Source organism: Silene latifolia, chromosome X, assembly GCF_048544455.1.
Source record: "Silene latifolia isolate original U9 population chromosome X, ASM4854445v1, whole genome shotgun sequence".
NCBI classification, from domain to species: Eukaryota; Viridiplantae; Streptophyta; class Magnoliopsida; order Caryophyllales; family Caryophyllaceae; genus Silene; species Silene latifolia.
In genome coordinates, this window is record NC_133537.1 from 58,343,794 (window position 1) to 58,350,795 (window position 7,002).

The 7,002-nt window shown below is 38.9% G+C and overlaps 1 non-coding gene across 1 annotated transcript; it reads left to right on the plus strand.

Annotated features, from left to right (window-relative positions):
• Positions 1-6,325: 6,325 nt before the first annotated feature.
• On the plus strand, positions 6,326-6,432 carry LOC141625005 (small nucleolar RNA R71). The gene has a single exon (XR_012534804.1). It is a non-coding gene; the product is annotated as a small nucleolar RNA R71 (small nucleolar RNA).
• The last annotated feature ends 570 nt before the right edge of the window (positions 6,433-7,002 follow it).

Genomic DNA, 7,002 nt, shown 5'->3' on the forward strand with positions numbered 1-7,002 from the left:
ACTGCTTTTTGGATAATAAGCCGTTTATTGTCAAATCCTGGAGTATCAATGAACCTGTAGTTAGGGCTAAGGTTGATGTCGTGCCTATTTGGGTTAGGTTCTATAACCTTGAGCTAAAATTGCAGGGGTCTTTGCTTTAGCTAAAATTGCGGTTTGGTTGGTAAGCCGGTGTGACATCTTGTTACTAAGGACGGGAATTCCTTGACTATGCTAGATTCATGGTGGAAGTACAAATTGGTCGGCCTTTGCCGAGAGGTCATTGAGTTTTTGATGAGTCCGGCTTGTTGACTTCACGATCATTCACTATGAGTGAAAGCCAATTATTTGCTCTAGTTGTCATGGAATGGGACATGAGATCAGGTTATGTAAGAAGGTTGTGCCTAAGAAGAGGGTTGTGCCGATTAAGAAAGTCGGGTTCCTAAACCGGTGATACAACACAATCGGGGATTGCGAATTAGGTTCAGGCTCTTTGTAGAGGAAGTTCAGGTGGAGATGGTACAATTTGCCTCAGATTGACCCAAATGCAGTGATTACTCCCATGCCAATGAGGGGTAATCAGGTTTTAAACTCTATGACACCCGCTCGAATTTTTAATAGGCTGTCTAAAAGGAATGAGGGGTTCTCTCAAGGAGGGCCTTCTTTTGTTGAAGTGTTGAGCCTGTCTTTGAGGAGGAACCTGCTTAGCAGCTTGGGGAAAGGGAGACTAACTCAAGATAGTGATCATGGTTAGTTTTGGGTTTTGGAATGTTCGTGGCATTAATAAAGTGAATAAACAAGGTGATGTCAGAAGGTTTTTGCATCTAAATAATGTAGGTTTCTTTGGCTTACTGGAAACTAGAGTTAAATCTACTTCTATTAATAAGGTCCAATCTGGTCTTGGGGATCATTGGCAGTTTTTAAATAATAATGATGTTAGGGAGGGTGGCGAGAATCACGGGTTGTTTGGGATAATAGCATGTTTGATGTTATTGTCTTTGGTTAAAACCGCTCAGTGTTGCACTGTCGTAACTTTGTGTTCAGAATAATTTCAACTGGCAATGTTCTGTAGTTTATGGTTTTAACAAAAATGCTGATAGGAAGGATCTTTGGCAGTCTCTCTTAGACATCCACTCTTCTATTCAGGGGCCTTGGATGGTCATGGGGGATTTTAACAATGTGTTAAACATGGATGAAAGGATTGGAGCTCCTGTTACTGTGGCTGAGGTTAAGGACTTTCAGGAGTGTGTAGATTCCTGTGGATTGTATGATTTGAGTTCCACTGGTGCCTACTTTACCTGGAACAACAAGCAAGAAGGAGATGAGAGAGTTTTTAGTAGGATTGATAGAGTCTTGGCTAATGATGACTGGATTTTGAATGGCCCTGATGGTTCCATTACTTTTTTGCCTGAAGGACTGTATGACCATAGTCCTTGTCTGATAGAGTGTTGGAATGTTCAGATTAGACACAAAACAAGTTTTAAATATTTCAATATGTGGGGTAAAGATGAGCAGTTTAAGGAGATTGTTAAGGAAGTTTGCCTGCAGGATGTTTATGGTTGTAGGATGTTTCAAGTGGTTAAAAAATTAAAATGGTTGAAATATCCTTTGAAGCAGCTGAATAAAGAGAGTTATGGTGATATTGAAAACTCTGCAAAGGTTAGTAAGTTACTTCTGGAGGATAACCAAACGCAACTTCATCGACCCTTCTAATTCCCTTCTTTGATTGGAGGAAAACATTGCTTCTCGTTCTTTTAAGGACCTGGATGAGGCTAGGTCTGAGTTTTTGACTCAAAAAGCTAAAGCTCATTGGTTTCAGAGTGGTGATGATAATACTCAGTTCTTTCATAGCTCTTTAAAAGCCAGGAGAGCTCAGAACAAGGTGTTGCAAATTAAAGACATGAATGGCCAATTATGTTCTGATAATTCTGCAATTGAACATGCTTTTTTAGAATACTATACTGGTTTACTTGGTAGCTCTGCTCCCTGTCACCAAGGTGTGCTGGGGTGGTTCAGAGAGGTGTTGTTCTGTCGAGGAGCAGGCTAGGGATCTCACTAAGGAGGTGATTGTGGATGAGATTAAGCAAGCTCTATTCTCTATCCCCAAGGAGAAAGCCCCGGGCCCTGATGGTTACTCATCCCAATTTTTCAAAGATGCTTTTGAGGTGGTTGGGTCTGATGTTGTGGCTGCTGTTAAGGAATTTTTTACTTCTGGGAGAATTTTGAAACAGGTTAATGCTACAGTCCTATCTCTTATCCCTAAGAAGAATGCTCCGAACGAATAGATGTACTTTATTTTCGTCCCATTGCTTGTTGCAATGTGATTTACAAGTGCATTTCTACGGTGATTTGTTCTAGATTGGCTTCTGTCTTACCCATTGTGGTTAGTATGAATCAAAGTGCTTTCATACAGGGCAGGGAAATTGTAGATAATATTTTTATATGCCAAGACTTGGTGAGGCTCTATAATAGAAAGAACTGTTCTCCAAGAGTGATGATGAAAATAGATTTAAAGAAGGCTTATGACTCCATTGAATGGAGTTTTATTGAAGGTATGCTGAATCCTCTAAATTTTCCCCATAAGATGGTTCAGTGGATAATGCAATGTGTCACTTCTACCTCCTTTTCTTTATCCTTGAATGGTAACCAGTTTGGGTATTTTAAGGGCCTTAGGGGGATTAGGCAAGGGGATCCTATGTCTCCCCTTTTGTTTACTTTATGTATGGAGTATTTGACTAGGATTCTGGACTTGGTCACTACTTCTAATGATTTTCACTTTCATCCCCAGTGTAAGAGCCTCAAGCTATATCATCTGTGCTTTGCAGATGACTTGCTTCTGTTTTGTAAAGGAGACACTACATCTGTTAAGGTCTTGATGAGAGGGTTTCTTTCTTTCTCTGAAGCTTCTGGCCTCTGCGTTAATAAAAGTAAATCTGATATCTATATGAATGGGGTGAACCGGATGGTCAAGGATCGGATTCTGCGGTATGCGGGTTTCAGCAAAGGTCCTTCCCTTTCGGATATCTAGGCATTCCCATTTCTTATAAAAGACTTTCTAGTGCTGATAGCAATGTGTTGGTGGATAAAATTGTTAAGAAAATTAGAGGTTGGGGCACCAAGAAACTCAGTTATGCAGGTCGGTTAGTGTTGGTTAGACATGTTCTTTCTCAAATGCACTCTTACTGGGCTAGGATTTTTTTATTGCCCAAAGGAGTGATTGCTAGAGTTGAGGCAATATGTAGGAACTACCTGTGGTCTCATTCTAAGAATTTTGCCAAAGTTCCTCTTATTGCTTGGGATCAATGTTGTTTACCTCAAAAATATGGTGGTCTGGGTATCCTTAATGCTGGACTCTGGAATCTTGCAATGCTTGGTAAGTATGTCTGGTGGGTGGCTCAGAAGAAAGACTCTTTGTGGGTTAAATGGGTGAATCACATTTATATTAAGCATCAAGATTGGTGGGATTATCAAGCTCCATGTTACTCCAGCTGGTCTTGGCGACAATTGTGCAAAGTTTAGAGTAGGATGCTACCTGGTTTTGTTCTTTGGTCTCGGCTTTGTCTACACAGCTAGGGATAGTTATCAGTGGCTGCTAGGTCAGCACCAGAAGGTTCAGTGGTACTCTTATGTATGGAATAGGGTGCCTCTCCCTAAAGTTACCTTTGTTAACTGGTTGTTCATCAATCGTCAATTTGTTAACATAAGATAGAATGGGCGGAGTTTGGTATTTTGGTGATGGTTTGTGCTTTCTTTGTGGACTGCTGCTTTGAGTCTAAAGCTCACCTATTTTTGAGTGTGGGTTTAGTAGGAGATGTCTCAATCTGGTTGAGATGTGGCTCCTGCTCCTTGGCAACCTAATGTGATAGAGTGGATTATTCAGTGGAGATGTAGGTCTTTGTTGAAGAAACAAGTGCTTATGGCCGCAATTCTTTGGACTTGTGTATCCGATCCGGGAAAGTAGGAATGTCGTCGTGTTGAGCATAGAGTGTCTAGACCTGATTGTATTCTTAAGAAACTGTAGAACCTTACGACTTTAAGGGCGAGGGGTTTTGAACAAATTATGGGTAGTCATAAAGAGCATGATTGGTTTAAGAGTCATATTCTAGTTCATTAAGTGTACTAGTCTGGTTATGCATGGTGATTGTATGGTGAAGATAATGTAACTTGCTTAATTATTAATACAATTTTCACATTTCACCTAAAAAAAAAACTCGGAAAAACTATAACCGATTTGCATGCAAACAACCAAAGGCTCTTGATACCGCTTGTTAGAAATCTATATCTCATTACATAACATATTCATATAAGTGAAAATTTAATTTAGTCATAAAATTAAATATTGATCTTATGCATGCAAACAATAATAAAAATAAGGAAGAAATCATCAACCCTTACATTGATATTTCGTATTTTTGGGCACAAGTGAGTTCTCCTACTCACTTGTTCTTGAGCTCTCCAAAAGTTGGATGAACAAGGACTCAAGTGTAGAATCCCTCCCAAATATTAATACCCAAGGTAATCTCTTAATAAAATTAATATTATTATTACTAGAACAATATTAATTTAAATAAAAATGACCCAAAAATATTTATTTGGTTCTCTTAATTTCGGCTAAGAGAAGGAGGTGGAAGAAATTTCTTTATCTCTCTAAAACTCTTATTTTAGATGGTTGAATGAATAATGAATAATACACTAACTCTTCATCTAGTATATTAGACTTAATTATAGAGAAAACCCCTTTGGTCTTTTCTATAAGGAAACCGGGTAGGGGGAGGGTAAAGGGGCCAATGCATGAGCAAGGTTGTCTTCACAAGAGCAAGTAGGTTTGGATGGCTAGGTTTAGGTCAAATAATTGTGTTTTGCACTTAATAAATCAACACAATATTTATCCTAAATCACCCCACTATTTCGGTCCAAATAAGATAAAATGGACTCCATTTTATCTTTGTCAATTTTGTCAATTTGTCACATGTCACATGTCATGTAAAATTGTCATGCATTTTTAACATATTAAAAATCAACGCATTAATAAAAACACGTCATATACAAAATCGACTTAGTAATTCACAATTACTTGTACCAAAATATTTTACCAATTATAAATCACAACATCTTGTATTTATAATAAATTATTCATTCAAATGCAATTGTTTCCTTAAACAATAATTTCATCTAAGTAATAAAACAATTCGATCACTTAGATCGTATCTTATTCAATCAAATTATAATGAGATACGTAAATATTACTTCCAAAATCGTCCGTCAATTTTAAGTAATTTAATTAACCTGTATCGTCATACGATCAATTAAATAATCAATTAAGAGTGTTACCCTTTAGGTATGACCTAAGGGGATCAACTGATCACCACCGTCGCACGACAGTAATGTCAAACTCTAGTCAGCCAATCATTACCGATATGTGTGGACCAGTTGACAGTAAAATATTACTTCCCAATTGTATTCTTTAGAATGAGATTTAAACATGTGATCATCATGATCAACAGTTGTGATCGCATTATTGTTGGAGGACACATATTCCAACATTTATAGTAGGGATTAGGTGCACAAATTAGGGTTACTAAGAGCTTAAATGACGATTAAGTCCTTGAGGAATCGATCCTCTCAAGAAAAGATGCGGGTCTCCTTTTAGCTAGTCTTTCAAAAATATGGGCATCCCGAGCGTCTAGGCAGTAGGGACGGTTGGCACTGGAGAGGAATCCGAGCGGCCAAGGGGTCGGGACGCTCGTCCTGTAGCAGGGGGAGACGAACGGATCAAGCACGGGACGCTTGGATCTTAAGGCCTCAAGACGAGCGTCCTGGAAGGGAGTGTAGCACCCCGATTTATGAAGGAGCCTTTAGCAAGACATTCCCTAATAAACCGGACTGTTACCATCTCGGTTTCCCGAGGTAATGAATAACAAATTAAACTTCAAGGCAAAATATATAATTACTTTAACTTAATTATTACAAAACCTCTTTTACATCAAATTACAAGGAACTAACAAAAATGAAAGTGAAAGTCTTCTAAATGATGATCTAGCTACTAAGTCTTCTGATCCAGTGTCTCACGCCCATCAAGCTCCCAGCCTATCTCATAAACCTGTCAAGCCTGCTCCCCAATATTTGGATCGTCACAGGTGTTCACGAATACACAGGGTCAACCACGAGGTTGAGTAGGGAATACAATAAAACAACAAAATATGATATGATGCTCCTCCGTCACCACCATCTCCATCTCAACTCATATCTCATAACCCGGAACACCCAGCCATACCGATCCCCGGTAGACTTTGGAAGTGAGTCTTCATACAAGCCATTCCAAAGTTATTGGACAAGGAACCATTCGCTTAGTCCATGATGAGGACAAGAGTGACATGTATCTTTGAATCTCTCCCAAGCCTCATATAGAGACTCTTCATCTGTTTGCTTGAACACGGTGATCTGGCCTCTCAACATGTTAGTCTTCTCCGGAGGATAGAACTTCTTATAGAAGGCAATTACTAATTTCTTCCATGAATCAATACCAAGAGTAGTCTTGTCTAGGCTCTTTAACCATTGCTTTGCGGCTCCGATCAAGGAAAAAGGAAACAATACCAATCGAATTTGGTCTTGAGTCACCCCCGTTTGAGAGATTGCATCACAATAGTCACAAAACGTTTCCATGTGTAGATGAGGATCTTCACTAGGCATCCCTCTAAATTGACTTCTCTCAACTAGTTGTATGAATGCGGATTTGGCAATGAAGTTACCGGTTAAGTGAGGTGGTGTTGGAGTACCATTTGGTAGGTTCTCCTCGGTTGGTATGGAATGATATGAAACTTGTTGAAGTCCCTCTAACGGTTCTTCTAATGTTGGTCAAGGTTCTTTCAATCTCGGGATCAATAGGCAAAAGTCTACCTTGTGATATTCTAGACATGCAAAAAGCAAAAAAACTAGAAAATAATTAAAACTACCTTGAGTAGTTTGACTTCCCCAAGGTTAAGAAAGACACGACTAAAAACAACAAATAACAATTCAATTGAACAC